The 16482-nt window shown below is 49.5% G+C and overlaps 1 protein-coding gene across 2 annotated transcripts in view; it reads right to left on the bottom strand.

The window, feature by feature from the left end:
• Positions 1-16482, bottom strand: part of DENND4C (DENN domain containing 4C) — a 1503495-nt gene that overhangs the window by 592902 nt on the left and 894111 nt on the right. The window lies entirely within an intron of this gene.

Raw genomic sequence — 16482 nt, 5'->3', positions numbered from 1 at the left:
ATGTGCATGTAATGGCTGTTACCCATAGTCTCTGATGCGGCACTGTTTACTCCTGCTCAACTTGTCACGACCTTCCCATGTCTGCCTGCGGCACCTGCTACCTACTGAGGTTTGTTTTTATCTCTTAATGTTCTGCTTTATGCCCTATGCTAAGTGGGGAGCCCACGGGGTATGATACTCTCCCTCTCCAAGGTGACATGCTCCTATTGTGCAATGCTATTTATGTTTCATGCTGACCTGTGCCACCAAGTACCATATGTATTGTGTGATTTGGAGACTGCCCGCATTCCAATCTTCCTTTTGTCTTTTTTGTGTACCTGACATTGTGCTTGCTTCTCCTGTGACCAATCTGTGTATGCGCCACTGTATGGTTTCTTGTTATTAATAAAGGTTTAAAAAAAAAAAAAGACTTGAACTGACTGACCACGAATGGAGGGAAGGAAGGCCTTGAGAGCCAAACGTATTGCCTGCAATTCCAGAAGGTTGATGTGGAGCAACCTTTCCTTTGGAGACCAAAGACCCTTGATCTCCAAATCCCCCAGATGAGCACACCAATCTAGAGTGGAGGCATTTGTGATCACTGTAGCCACCGGTAGAGGAGGTTGAAAAGGCTTCCCTTGAGACAGGTTGTCCAGCACACTCCACCAAGACAGATCCGCTGCAGTGTCTCTGGAGCTCCTGACCATCTCCCCGAGATCTCCATTGTGCTGATACCACTGCCTACGGAGGCACCACTGGAGTGCCCTCATGTCCCAGCGTGCATGGCTGACCAACAGTATGCAGGAAGCGAACAGACCTAGCAGGCTTAGGACTTTCAGGACTGCAACAGTTCCATCGTGAAACAAAGGAGTCCTCTCATGGATGTCGAGAATCCTCTGCGGAGGCGGAAAAGCTCGACAGACAGTAGTGTCCATTACAGCCCCTATGAACACGCTGAGAGGGCACCAGGTGAGATTTGGGTACATTTACTGAAAAAACCCAAGTCGAACAACCGCTGTGTTGTTATCTGCAGATGATGCAGCACTATCTCTGGTGACTTTGCTTTGAGCAACAAGTCGTCTAGATAGGGGAAAACAGGAATCCCCAACCTTCTGAGATGAGCTGCCACCACCACCATCACCTTTGTGAAGACCTGAGGTGCGGAAGTAAGACAGAACTAGAGGACCGCAAACTGGTAGTGCTGAGACCCTACCGTACAACGGAGATACTTCCGATGCGACTTCAGGATGGGAATGTGAAAATACGCATCCTGTAAATCGATCGACGCCATCCAGTCTTCTTGCTGGAGTGCCAGAAGAACCTGAGCTAGGGTCAACATTTTGTTTGTTTCCTACTTGAGGTAAAAATGTAAGACCCTGAGGTCTGAGATTGGCCTTAACCTGCCATCCTTCTTGGGGATCAGGAAATAACGGGAGTAACATCCCTGAACCCTTTCCGTCTCCGGAACTACCTCTATCGCACCTTTCCGCAGCAAGGCAAGAACCTCCTGCTGCAGGAGCAGCAAATGGTCCACTGAACGCCAGCCCTGGCGAGGAGGGTATGGAGGTGAAAACTCTTAGAAGGGAAGAGCGTACCCCTTTACTACAAAATTCAAAACTTAAAGGTCTGATGCAATGAATTTCCAATCTAGTAGAAAATGGGACACCAGACCCCCGACAGGACCAACATGCTCCAAGATGCGGGATCTATAGCTGCTTTACCATGGTACCAGTGTTAGGGACAGGTGAGGAAGAGGAGGACTGTTGCCGAGAGGCCCCTCGCAGACTGCCTCTACCCTTTCCTCTGTACGATTTGTACAAAAAGTTTTGCCTCTGCTGCTGTGGCTGCTGACGACCTCGAACGGAAGCAGTCTTCCCTAAACCTCGGTACCTCCTATATCCATAACCCCTAGGTTGGGACTGCAGTCCAAAAGATTTTACTGTAGATCTACTGTCCTTAAAACTTTGTAAAGCCTAAATGTAAATGTATAGGCATTTATATAGCGCACTACTTACCCGTTGAGTCCCAAGGCGCTTCGACCGCTGCGAAACCCTTCCTGGCTTCCCTGAGAGATGGTCCCTTAATGGGTATCTCCAGGGTGAGACCAGGCATCCCCGGCGGTCTGGTGGGGCCGTTAGTGAAGATGAGGCAAGCTAATGCCCAGAGTTGCCGAGTGTGATCGCTGATCAGAGTGGGCACCGAGGCGAGAGAATTATCGAGTCCGCTGACCCTGGTCCAGAAACCTGCCGCGCCGGGAATCGAACCCTGGTCCCGGGCCGTCCTCTGCTCTTGGGTCTGCCGCCTCTAACCAGTGAGCCACACTACTTCACTAAACAGCTTCTGCACCAAAAAGTCTGGACCCATCAAAAGGCAGGCATGTCTCCTGGTAGCCACGGAGGAACCCATCACCCTTGCTACAGAATCTGTCATATTCAGTCCCTGACGGGCTGCAGCCTGTGTGTCTGCCAAAACTTCAAAAAATGGACCAGGGTCATCCTCTGGTAACTTAGGTGCCAACTGTTTAGCCAAGACCATTAAGGCATGGATATACCTCCCCAACAAGCACGTGGCATTGGTTGACTTTAACGCCATACTTGTTGAGGAGAACACCTTCTTGGCAGACTGCTCCAATTTCTCTGAGTCCATGTCCCCCTGAGTGGTGGGGAAAAACTAAGCAGACTGCTTAGAACAAGAAGCCTGTACTACCAAGCTTTCCGGCAAAGCATGGGCAGTAAGGAAAGCAGGATCACCAGAAGCAGGATTATATTGCCTTACCACAGTCCTTCAAACAGCATGGGCAGATAAGGGTTTCTGCCATACCTCCAAAATTGGATCAGTCAAAACCTCATTGAAAGGCAATAGAGGTTCCATAACCAAAGATGGAGAATGTAACACCTCAGTAAGAATATTTGACCTGATCTCAGCCGTGTGCAGTCTATGTCCAAAAGGTCAGCAGCCTCCCAGATGACAATATGGTATGGTGCAACATCCTGTGAAGGTAAGGTTTTTGGGGATGAAAGCTCCCACTCCGGGGTAGTGTCCAAGCCACTGGCCTCCCAAAGGCCCTCGAATTCACGAATTTCTCCTTCTTCCGCCAGATCCCGCTGGCACTCCTCTTCCTCCTGGAACGCATTTTTTGGGATCGGCGCGGCGCCGGATATATCGCGCTGGCGTCAAAGGTAGACGCACGGAAGCGGGCAACGGTGCAGCTCGAAGTCGAGAAAGTGCCGGCCACCAGATGGCGCCGGAGACTGATATTGGTGTCTAAAACCTTGGAGCCGGAAACTGCCATGACGGCGCTGTGGGCATGGAGGGCACAAAGAGTGCCTGGGCATATTGCTGAGGGATGCCCAAATTAAAGGCCAACGGACCCACAGGGCTAGACGGTGCACCAGTAGGGTAGGATGCCTTGGCAAACATGCCAAACATCGCATTGAGAAAATACGACAGATCTGACCCTGGAAAGGGTGGATAAGGATCTGGAACCACCAGGCCAGGATTCATTCGATGCCGCGTGGAGGGCTGTGGCGCCGGGGACATCGGATCTGGTACAGGCGAAATCACTAGTTTGACTTCCTAGGCGCCGGCGAAATCCGGGGCGCCTGTGAACCCCTTGGCGTCAGAGAGTGGGTCAGAGTCGCCTGTGGAGAAGCAGAAGGCAATGGTGAGACGACATTCTTAGCATGACGCCAGAGAATTAGTCTTCGAAGCCCTACCCTTCGAAGATTTACGCAGAGATCCATGACTTCGCTTCTTCTTGGGTTTCCTCGACTTTGAGGTATGCAAAGCCGACAACTTCGATATATATCTCCTATGCCCCCTCTTCTCCTTTTTCGCCCGTGCCATGAAAACCTCATGCGGTTTCAGCACCTTCAGATTCATCTTCCGACAGCTGGAACATCCTTCAAAGTCTTGTTCCAATGAAAGGCAGAGAAAGTCGTCGAGGGGATCGGTGATGGAAATATGTCCCCCACACTCCTTGCAAGGCTTGAATCCAGACTTCTTCAAAGGAACCATTGCACTGCTACACCAAAGTGAAGAAGAAACAAAGTAAACATGAAATCAATTGGAGAGTCCCAGAAAAACCGTTGCGCGTCGGCAGCGCGGAAATAAGGGAACTGATGTCAACAAGCTCGACGAGGTCTTCTTATGGCTCAGATGACGTCATGTGGAGTAGCGTGCAGAGCCATTCCATTGTGACGTCCTCGTCGTCGTGGGAGAGCTAGAAAAAAAATAAAGGTTTCCATGGAATGCTGGCGCATGGGGAAATTCAAAATATGAGGAATCCACAGGCAGATTTATCCATCAGAACTCCGCATTCTAATACAGTGGTCGCAGTGCTTGCTCTGGTGGAATGAGCATACAAGCTCTCAATGGGTTGCTTGTTAGCCAGTGCACAGCAGATTTTAATGCAGAACAAAATCCATTGAGATATGGTGCGTTTCTGCACAGCCTTCCCTTTCTTGGCCATGACATAACCCAAGAAGAGTTGATCATCCACCCGGAACGGTTTTGTGCTATCAAGGTAGAACAGCATTCTTTTTAGGTCCAGCCGGTGGACACACTGGACAAAAGGATGAAGGATGCGGAAGGGCACAGTTGAGGAATACCATCAGAGTGGTGGGGCTGCCAGAATAAGTGAAGGAATCGGACATGGTGGATTTCCTTGACAAGGGGCAGGCTAGTGATGCAGTGCCTACAATGTAGAAGTTTATGCAAACCATAACTCAGAACTGCAAGACGCCATACCTGCAGCTCCATGATCCTTGGGCCATTGAGAAACACTGGTACAGATGGGAGGGCAGGGTGGATGAGGAGTTGAGAGTTTGCTCTAGGTCACACATCGTCTTAACTTCTTTGGCTGATAGCCATGGGGTTTACCATGACAGTTTCACCTTTCTTGGTTTTACTTTCCCCTTTCTTGAACTGCAATTTCTTGTTTTGGACGGATAGGTGTTGCAATTCAGACACGGGGACAAGTGTTGGGAATGTTTTACAGTATGTGCTCACTCATACACAACGTGCATATGCAGTCATATGCACTTCAGAAACCCCCGGCACAGAGCTGCCCCTGCATCGTGTGCACAGACATGGGTAGGAACTTTGCACAGTTGATGGGCCTGCTTAAATGTATGTTCCTCATGTGAAATGGGAGGGGTATGGGCACCATGTGTAAACAACAAAAAACGGACTTACCCAAGCGTAGAGGGGTGGATATTGTTTTTGTCCAGGAAAAGCATTTAGCAGCAAGGGATCTGTCTAGCTTGTGTAGGCATTGGAGAAGCCAGGTTTATGCTACTGGTTACCCATTATATTAAAGGGAAGCCCCGATTTTGTTCAGACTAGGCGCCCCTGTAGAACCCATCAAAGTGCACGCTGAAGGAGAGGGTAGGACGTTAGTATGCTCCCGAGAAACATCTATGTTCTGAATGTAAGTCAGACAGTTCCTTGTTTCTTTGACCACAATACTGCCTTCTGCAATAAGACATCCTATGGTCCTTGGTGGGGGCTTCAATTGTGGGAGGAAATGTGGGGCTTGGCAGTTTGATTACCCCATTGGTTGATGCACTCTGCAGTAAAAATGTAATTTTATTTATTTTTATTTATTTTAAGGTTTTATAGAGCGCGAACTTGACCTGTGAGGGTATCCGAGCGCTTTACATATTCATGGGGTAATACAGAGGCGGGTCATCGTAGGAGAAAAAGTACATCAGGGAGGGTGGCGGGGTCATAAGGAAGGCAGGATATCACACAAGTATAGTACATTAGGGAAAGGGGAAAGCTGTACACCAGGGCAATATGAGTAGACAGAGTCATACAAATAGGCAGGATATCAACAAGAGTCCTGTTTAGGGTCGCAGAAATAGTCTCTCCTGTGGCTGTGGAGCGGGATTATCCCAGAAATGTCCCCATGAGAAAGTGTTTCACCTCTTTTTTGAAGCGTGCCAGGGAAGGGATTCTTCTGATGTCAGGAGGGAGGGAGTTCCATATTCTTGGTGCAGTCCCGGTGAAGGCCCGTTTGTGGGTTTTTATTTTCCTGAAGCGTGCAGGCCGGAGGAGGAGGGCATTGGTCGACCGTAGGTTTCTGCTTCCTCCGGATATCACAAGCTTCTGTGCAAGGTACGCGGGGGAGTTAGTGTGAAGGGCCTTGTGCGTGATGCATGCCAGCTTGAGGTGGATCCTAGCCTCGAAGGGAAGCCATTTCAAAGCTTTCAGGTGAGGAGTGATATGATCAAATTTCCTGGAGCCTGTAAGTAGTCTAGCGGCTGCGTTGAGGCATGCTTTTAAGGTAGCCAGTGAGGTCTTGGGTAGGCCGGAGAGGGTTGTGCAGCCATATTCTAGTCTAGAGATAACTAGTGATTGGACTGCTAGTTTTAGATCCGGAGCGTCAAGGAAGGGTTTCAAGTTTCCATAGATAGCTCAGGTGGAACCTGGCAGATTTGGCCATTGGGTTGATGTGGTTTTGCATGTTCAGGTTGTAATCCAGGGTAATTGCCAGAGATTTGGCCGAGTCCACAATGGTTGGGGTACAGTTTAAGGCTGTGATGGCTTTAATCCAAGACTGGATCTCAGGGTTGCTCTTGGGTGGGGATATTAAAAGGAACTCGGTTTTCTTAGCATTGAGTTTGAGTTGGTTGGAGGAGAGCCATCTGACGGTCACTTTCAGGGCTTCATTCAAGGTGAGGATCTCCTCCAGAGAGGAGATTTTTAAATAGATCTGGGTGTCATCAGCGTACATGTGGAAGGAGATGTTTGCAGTGCGAAGGACTTCGGTAAGGGGTTCTAAGTAGAGATTGAAGAGGGTGGGGGACAATGTTGATCCTTGAGGGACTCCCATCGTGACCACGGAGGGAGCGGACAAATCGCCATTGATAAGGAATCTCTGAGAACGGTTTTGAAGGTAGGAACTGAACCAGTCGAGGACTGTGCCATCTAATCCCATCCTCTGTTTGAGGCGTTCAAGTAGCATCTCATGGTTGACCGTGCCGAAGGCCGAGGATAGATCGAGGAGGATTAGGAGGCAGGTTTTGTCTTGGTCAAGGGCTTGAAGGGCGTCATCGACAATGTGGAGCAGTGTGGTTTCAGTGCTGTGTCCTGGTCGGAAGCCGGATTGGTAGTCGTCGAGTAGATGGAAGTTGTTGATGTGGGGAGTTAGCTGTAAATGTACACACTTTTCCAACACTTTGGCCAAGAGAGGAATGTTGGAAATTGGTCTAAAGTTGTCTGGGGATGCTGGGTCCAATTATGTTTTTTTCAGAATGGGGAGGACTTGGCAAGCTTTCAGTGAGGCCGGAATAGATCCCTGCCGGAGAGAGGCGTTGATTATCGTAGTCCAGCTAGGAATGATGGATTTTGCAACGGCCGCGAGACAGTTTGAGGGGTCGGGTCGTTGAAATGGTTATTAGGGTTAAAGGTGGAAAGGATTTTTGCGACAGCGTCATCATCCTAGGGTGTGAATTCGGACCAGTGTGCTAGATTCTTCGGTGAGGACCATGGCGGCGAGGTGAGAGGAGTAGGAAGGTCCAGGGATGGAGGGGGGAGTGAGGCCGCCTTGAGTTCGATATCTAAAGTTTTGATTTTGGTTGCAAAATACGAGGAGAAGTCCTCGGAGGAGATGAGACTTAGGGTTTTCTTTCGCTGTTTTGGATAGTTTGTTCGATTGGATTTTGACCATCTCAAAGAGTTTGCGTGCTCTGTTCTGGGCATTTCCTAATTCCGCTCTGAAAAACTATTTTTTTGAGTTGACGATATTTTTGTTGTAAGTATTTCTGGCTTGGCGAAGAAGTTTTAGGTGGTCAGCCGAGGGGTGCTGTCTCCAGATTCTTTTGGTTTGTCGGAGGGATCTCCTCTTGTCATTGAGGGAACCAGTGAACCATGGGTTTCTATCTTTGACTTGAGCTCTTTTTGGTTTAAGAGGGGCTAGGTCATCCAGGATATTCGACATAGTGATCGTTAAGGTCACTGACTAACTGAGGTGACGTGGTGGGGAGGGGGGAGGTCGGATTTGCAGCGAGTCTCGAGTTCGTTGAGGTCAAGGTTTTTGGTATCTCTGGCCCAACGTTTAGGGAGCACCGGTTGTGGTGTCCTTGACCTGTGTGTGCCAGGTAGCAGGAAGGTGATAGCATGGTGGTCTGACCAGTCGCAGGGGTCAATCGATATGAGCTTGATGGTTGTCTCCTTGGAGATGATCCAGTCAAGAGTGGCCCCTTTTGAGTGTGTTGGGCGAGGGCAAGCTTGGGTCAGGGCAAGATCGGTCATGAGGTCTTTAATGGCGTTGACGTGGGGGTCCTTAAGGTCGTTCCAGTGCAGGTTGAAGTCACCGAGGAAAATGTCTTTGGTGTTGGAGGAGTTCTTAGCTGTGATAACTTACATGATGTAGTCCGTGAAGGATTCGTTATTGCCTTGGGGTGGTAAAGAACAAGTTACTTACCTTCAGTAACGCTTTTTCTGGTAGATACAGTATCTGCCTGTGGATTCCTCACCTTGTGAATATCCCCCTTGCGTCAGCAACGTTCGGAAAATTCTTTGTAGCACGCCGGCGTGGACGACCTCTTAGGAGCACGGCATCGCGCGCGACTCCGTCTGACGTCACCAACCCCATATTAGGCCTACGTCGGCGTGATGACATCAGTTCCGCCCTTTTTTCCGTGCCTTCGAAGCACCAACGGACCAATGACAGCAGATATATACAAATACATTGTACACAGTACATACATTTCAAAATTATACACACATACTGTGTAGCAAAGGTAATAAAACCCATTTCAAACATATACATAAATATACAAAAATGTACATAAGCATAGGCAAAGCAGAGTGGACAACGGGGAGGCGGGTGGGTCAGTGAGGAATCCACAGGCAGATACTGTATCTACCAGAAAAAGCGTTACCAAAGGTAAGTAACTTGTTCTTCTGATAGATACATCTGCCAGTGGATTCCTCACCTTGTGAATAGAGTCCCACAGCAGTCCCAACTCCCGGAGGAGGGTGTCCACTCTGCTATACCAGGAAATCTTGGAGGACAGAGCGCGCAAAGTGGCCGTCCCTCTTCACTTCGGTATCCAAGCAGTAATGCTTCGCGAAAGTGTGGAGGGAGGCCCAAGTCGCGGCTTTGCAATTGTCCTCAACAGGTACACCTCTAGACAACGCAGAAGTAGCAGACTTTGACCTGGTAGAGTGAGCTCTTATACCCTCAGGAGAGTCCTTACCCGCCAGGGAGTAGCAGATCTTGATGCACAGAATTATCCACCTGGAAAGTGTGCACTTGTGCACCGCTCTACCCTTCCGGCAGCCAGCAAAACCAACAAACAGCTGGTCATCCACCCGAAAGTCTCTTGTTCTATCAAGATAAAAGGACACTGCCCTTTTTGAGTCCAGACGGTGCAGTCTCTCTTCCTCCTTGGAAGGGTGAGGGGGAGGATGGAAGGTAGGAAGGGTAATGGACTGTCCTAGATGGAAGGGAGTTACCACCTTCGGCAGAAAAGCAGCCCTGGTCCTAAGAACCATTCGATCAGCATGAATGGTTAGGAATGGGGGCTTAAAACTTGAAGCTCACTTACCCTCCTTGCCGAGGTGATCGCAACTAGGAAGACCGTCTTAAAAGACAAAAGCCTCATGGGACACTTGTGTAAGGTTTCGAAGGGAGAACCCATCAAGAATGTTAAGACAAGATTTAAGTCCCATTGTGGCACGATAAATCGAGAAGGAGGGAACTTATTAGTGAGGCCCTTCAGAAAGCTCAAAACCACTGGAGATTTAAAAAGACGGTGGATCCGGCAAACAGAGAAATGCCGACAACGCCGAAAGGTAACCTTTGACTGTGGCAAAAAAGACAGAGCAAACTGTAAAATATCGGACAAGTGAGCCCTCAAAGGGTCAATAGCCTTCTCCCTACACCAAACAACAAATTTAGACCACCTATACGAATGGAAGGACTTGGTGGAGCCACACCTGGCCGAAAGAATGACATCCAGCACATCGTGAGGGAGAGAAAAGGAATTCAGGTTGCCCCGTTCAATCTCCAGGCATGAAGGTGTAATGTCTGGTGGTGGGGGTGTAGCACCTGCTGCTCCATCTGAGAGAGGAGATCTCCACTGAAAGGGAGACGGAGTGGCGGGTGAGAGGAGAGGTGGAGAAGATTCGTGTACCACACCCTTCTTGGCCAATGCGGGGCGACCAATATGACTTGGGCCGGGTCCTGGCGAATCTTCCTCAGAACCCGAGGAATCAAGGGTATGGGAGGAACCGCGTAAAGGAGTTGACTTCCCCAACTCAACTGAAACGCGTCCCCCCAAGCTCCTTGCATCGGATACTGGAGACTGCAGAATGACAGGCAGTGAGCATTCTCGCGAGTGGTGAACAGGTCCACCCGAGGAGTCCCCCACATCTGAAAGATGTCGTGAACAACCTCCGGATGGAGCCGCCACTCGTCGTCAGCAGAGAACTGCCGACTGAGAATGTCTGCACGTACGTTCAGAACTCCGGCCAGATGATTTGATATCAGACAAATCTGATGGTACTGAACCCAGGACCAGAGACGCAGAGCCTCTCTGCAGAGACACTGCAACCCTACTCCTCCCTGCTTGTTGACATACCACATCGAGGTCGTGTTGTCCGTTAGGACTTGAACCGACTGACCGCGAAGGGAAGGGAGGAAGGCCTTAAGCGCCAGTTGTATCGCCTGCAACTCTAAAAGGTTGATGTGAAGCAACCTTCCCTCTGGAGACCAAAGCCCTTTGACCTCCAGATCCCCCAGATGAGCACCCCACCCGAGTGGATGCATCCGTTATCACTGTGGCCACTGATGGAGGCAGTTGAAAAGGCTTTCCCTGAGACAGATTACCTTCCACGCCCCACCAAGTCAAATCCGCTGCAGTTTCTCTGGAGATCCTCACTGACTCCCTGAGATCTCGGTTGTGCTGATACCACTGCCTGCGGAGGCACCACTGGAATGCCCTCATGTGCCAGCGTGCATGGTTGACCAACAGAATGCAAGAAGCCATCAGACCGAGCAGACGAAGGACCTTCAGGACTGGAACAACCGCTCCATTGTAGAATAAAGGAATCATTTCCTGTATGTTGCGAATCCTTTGAGGAGGAGGGAATGCATGACATACAGTTGTGTCCAGTACCGCACCTATGAACAGGTTGCGCTGGGAGGGCACAAGGTGAGACTTGGGTACATTTATCGAAAAACCCAACCTGTGCAACAACTGAGTTGTTTCTTGCAGATGACGGAGCACCTTCTCTGGTGACTCCGTTTTGATCAGCCAGTCGTCCAGATACAGGAATACAGGTATCCCCGACCTCCTGAGATGTGCTGCCACCACTGCCATCACCTTGGTGAAAACTCGAGGCGCAGTAGTAAGTCTAAACGGAAGGACCACAAACTGGTAGTGTTGCGACCCCACCGTAAAACGGAGATACTTCCTGTGCGACTTCAGGATGGGGATGTGGAAATAAGCATCCTGCAAGTCGATCGACACATCCAGTCTTCTTCCAACAGCGCTTGAAGAACCTGCGCAAGAGTGAGCATCGTGAACTTTTCTTGTTTCAGATACAAGTTCAAGATCCCGAGATCCAGGATTGGTCGAAGTCTGCCATCCTTTATGGTGATCAGGAAATACCGGGAGTAGCACCCCTGACCCCTCTCCTCCTCTGGAACCACCTTTATCGCACCCTTTCTTAACAGTGCCAGGACTTCTTCCTGCAGGAGAAGCAGGTGGTCCTCCGAACATTAACCTTCGCAAGGAGGGTAATTGGTAGGGAACTCCTGAAAAGGAAGTGCATACCCATTTTCTACGAGATTGAGAACCCAAAGATCTGATGTAACCGATTCCCAATCCCGTAGAAAATGAGTAAGCCGACCCCCTACCGGATCCGCATGATCCGGAAAGGTGGATCTAGGGCTGCTTTGCTGATGTAGGTGGGGGTGGGTATTAGAGGAGGAAATAGAGGAGGAGGAGGCCTGACGTCCACGGGCACGACCCCTTTGTCTACCTCTGTATGATTTATACAAAGGGTTCTGTTGTTGCTGTTGCTGGCTTTGTTTATAGGGACGAAAAGTGGACCTCCCAAAGCCTCTGTACTTCCTGGTGGAAGAGCCTCTAGTTTGCAGGCCCAAAGATCTAGCCGTCGCCCGGCTGTCTTTGAACCTCTGCAATGCTGCATTCGCTTTCTTTCCAAAGAGGCTAGAGCCGTCAAAAGGCAAATCCATAAGAGTAGCCTGAACGTCAGATGAAAACTCAGAAGATTTTAGCCAAGCGGCTCTTCTGGTGGCCACTGAAGAACCCATAAACCTGGCCACAGAGTCCGCCGTGTCCATGCCACTTTGAATAACCTGGCGGGCTGCAGCCTGAGTGTCAGAGACAACCTCATTAAAGTTCTTTCCATCTTCCTCCGGAAGCTTAGTTGACAATTGCTTTACCGAATCCATTAAAGCATGCACGTATCTGCCCAGCAGGCAAGCAGCATTCGTAGACTTCAGAGCCATGCTACCCGATGAGAAAACCTTTTTAGCAGTTTGATCCAATTTTTTTGATTCTTTATCTTCAGGTACCTGGGGAAAAGAGCCTGCTGACCTGTTTGAACAAGCGGCTTGCACCATCAGACTCTCTGGCGAAGGATGGGAAGTCAAGAACTCAGGGTCACCAGGTGCTACCCTATATCGCCTCGCCACTGATCTGGATACCGCAGGAGCAGATAACGTTTTTTTCCAGACTTCCAAAATTGGTTCTGTCAGAGCCTACGTGAATGGCAGAGTCGGCTCAACAACTGAAGAAGGCGAATGTAATACTTCCGCGAGGATAGTAGATTTTAACTCCACTGTAGGTAAAGTCAAATTTAGCAGCTCAGCAGCCTTTTTAATAACCACATGGTATGGCACCACATCCTTAGAGGGTGCATCCGAAACTGCAGGCAACCCCCATTCTGGAGAAAGTTCTAGATCACTTGCACTATGGAGATCCACAAAAAAATCCTTCTGCTCCTGAAGTTCCTTCCTCCACATCAGGGTCCTCATATTCCTTCTCCTCCAGGAGACGTTGGGCCCTACGCCTCAACCACTCCATACGAACCGAAGTCGTCTGATCCGTAATGACTTCGACGGAGTCGGAGCTGGCGTCGATCGAACGAGGAACCGGAACAGTTGGAGGACGGGAAGCCGGAACCGGCGTCGAACCCCGATCCAAATCCCGAGGTCGCTCCGGAGCCGGCGAAGCCGTGTGCGGAGTCGATGACCTCGGTGGCACTGTACCGAGCCAAGGTGGATATGGCGTCGGCAGAAAAGGCGCCTGAGCATATGCTTGAGGGACACCCAAGTTAAACGACAATGGACCCATGGGACCCGCAGGTGCTCCGGAGGGGTACATTGCCCTCGCATATACGCCAAACATGGCATTAAGAAAATGCAAAGGGTCCTGACCAGGACCAGGAAAGGGAGGGTACGAACCCAATAGCTGCTCCGAAGGAGGCTGCTCTGGATTCGGCTCCTCTTGACCCTCTGGGTTATCCACCGGAGTCGGTGCCTGAGGGATCTCCATGTCTTCTTCATGCTCCGAAGACTGACACGAATCCGGATTCGGTTCCAGCTCCGGATATTTCTCTCGAGATCGTGCAGGCGAAGCACCACCTTCAGGCTCACAAACAGGAGAAGGAGACACAAAATCCTATTTATGTCTTCGAGAAGACTTCCTCTTCGAGTCCGATGCCCCAGAATGATGCCTTGAACTATGCTTCTTCCTCTTGTGCTTTTTCTTCGAGGAACCCGAAGCATGTCCCGAAGTTGACCTCGATGCCGACTCAGACCTGGCCCTCGACCTCGATCTGGATCGCGACTTCTGCTTCGATCTCGAGCACCTAGACCTTGATCTCGAAGATCTCTTGGCTTCTTTACCTTTCACCTTTGCCAGCAGAAGTTTTGCCTCTCGTTCTAGTAGAGCCTTAGGGTTCATCTTAAAGCAGGATCGACAGCCTTCCACATCATGGTCTGAACCCAGACACCACAAACAATCGTTGTGAGGATCTGTCATAGACATCATCCGGGCACACGAGCTGCACTGCTTAAACCCAGTCTTCTTCGACGACATCTTCGACGAAGAACAGAAACACAGTAACACACAAATAGTAACAAAGTCACTATCTGAATCACAGAAGATCCCAGAAACAGTTAGCGTCAACGACGCGGAAAAAAGGGAACTGATGTCATCACGCCGACGTAGGCCTAATATGGGGTCGGTGACGTCAGACGGGGCCGAGCGCGATGCCGTGCTCCTATGGCGTCGTCCACGCCGGCGTGCTACAAAGAATTTCCCGAACGTTGCTGACGCAAGGGGGATATTCACAAGGTGAGGAATCCACTGGCAGATGTATCTATCAGAAATATGTGTAGGTTACAGAGGAGGGTGGTGCTACTGCAGACTGAGAGGGCTAGATATTCACAGGCATCAGTGGTATCCTTTACAAGTTCTGTGACAAGGAGGTTAGAGCGATGGATGCAGGCGATTCCGCCACCTTTTTTGTTATGTGGTCTGTCTAGCCTGGCAATGTTGAAGTTGGGGGGGATTAAGAGGTCGAGGCATGGGGATGATGCGTCGTTAAGCCATGATTCTGTTAGAATGGCTAAGTCTGTGTTGTTGTTCAGGATGAGAGCAGCGATATTGGCCGCATGCTTTACTGTGGAGCGGCAGTTGATTAAGAGCCCCCTTCAGAGCAGGGAGAGGGGTGGTAGCGGGGGTCGGGACCAGCAGGGGTACGGGTGCAAGGTTGCTAATGATCATCCTTCTATTGCAGCGGGGGGCTGATCTGTATGGGTTTATAGCGACTGTGCAGATGGGGTTTGCAGCACTTGCGTCTGGTAGACATGGTAGAGAGGTAGTGGCTGTGTTATGGTCTTTGAGAAAAACCAGGATTTCATTTTCATTGAAGTCTTGTGAATTTGTTAAGAGGGAAAGGTTGTAGGAGAGGGCGAGGTCAAGGGTTTCCTCTTCTGATGGGTAGCTGGAGTGCTTGCGAGGGCGAAGATGTCTCAAGGATGTCGGTAGGGGGCGTGTGGGGAGCTCTGGGATTGGAGCGAGTGACAGTTGAGGTATGAGGTTTGTGCAAGAGAGTTCGGCGAGGTGGAGGAGGTTAGTTACATCCAGGATGGAGGAGTGGAGGCTCTTAGGACTCCTTTGGGGGCCGCAATTACGGAGTGCTTTAAGTTTAATCAAGGCACAGCCCAGCACATTAATGTGGAATGTAAAGCATTTAAGTGATGGTGAGGGGATTCGGCCTAGGACAGTCCGTTAGAGTCAGGAGGTCCTTGGTACAGGAGTTGAAGGGCCTGGAGGACAATATTAGCACCTTAAAAAAGAGGAACTCCCAACAAATCCTTTGGTATGACCTAGGTATGTGACGCAGAAGGAAAGGCATGCAACGGTCCTGGACACTGGTGTACCGCAACTCCTTGAACACTAGCCATGTTGAGAGTAGTCGATCAGACAGTTATTTTTATGGCTGATAAAGCGGGAGAAACAAAGTCGCCACATCTTCTGCATGGGTTGGGGGGGGAGGGGGGGGGGGAGTAACCGTTTTTATTTATTTATTTATTATAAAGTTTTGTAGAGCGCGAACAAGACCCGTGGGTATCAGAGCGCTTAACATGAGAGAGAAAAAGTGTAAACATATATATAAACAGTTAGCGAGCAACCGCTGTGAGGTAGATGATATATATATTCGTAACACCTGTGGACGTTAGCGTACATAAATATGCTATGACAATTACTAACAAAGGCATGTATATATAACAGATATGACAAAATTACTAACAAAAGCATGTATATATAACAGGTATGAGGTAGCTCGGTATATGTTCATGCAAGATGCTGTTCTCCAGTTCACTCAAAGTAGCCATTACTAATGGCCTTTCGGTTGTTCTCATATCATAGGATACGTATTCCATTATAGAATTACCTATGTCTCCCTTTCTAATGGCGTACAAATCAGTACTGGGCAGTAGTACATACGAACCAAGAATAGTGTACTAAGTAATGTATCTATTCATCAGCAGGCTCTTCACTTCACGCTTGAATGTTACCAGATTCTGGATCTTCCTGATGTTTGGAGGGAGTGAGTTCCAGATTCTGGGGGCAGCTCCTGAGAACGCTCTGTCGTAGGTTTTTTTCTTTCGGAAGAAGGCTGGCCGTAGAAGCAACTCCTTAGCACTCCTAGCTGGTCTGTTGCCACCGGACAACTGAATTTTCTTGGCTAGATATCTTGGGGTGTTCTCGTGTAATGCTTTGTGTGTGATGCATGCTATCTTCATTTGGATTCTTGCTTCATACGGTAGCCAGTTCAATACTTTCAGGTGCGGGGATATATGATCATATTTCCTGGTTCCGGTGATAAGTCTTGCCGCAGCGTTAAGGCAGGCTTTCAATGGTGCTGTGGACGTTTTTGGTAATTCAGCCAAGGTAGTGCAACCATATTCAATCCTCGAGATAACTAAGGATTGGATTGCCACTT

The sequence above is a fragment of the Lissotriton vulgaris genome, unplaced genomic scaffold (assembly GCF_964263255.1).
Source record: "Lissotriton vulgaris unplaced genomic scaffold, aLisVul1.2 SCAFFOLD_247, whole genome shotgun sequence".
NCBI lineage: Eukaryota > Metazoa > Chordata > Amphibia > Caudata > Salamandridae > Lissotriton > Lissotriton vulgaris.
The sequence above is the reverse complement of the archived record's forward strand: the minus strand, read 5'-3'. Positions and strand labels throughout refer to the sequence as shown.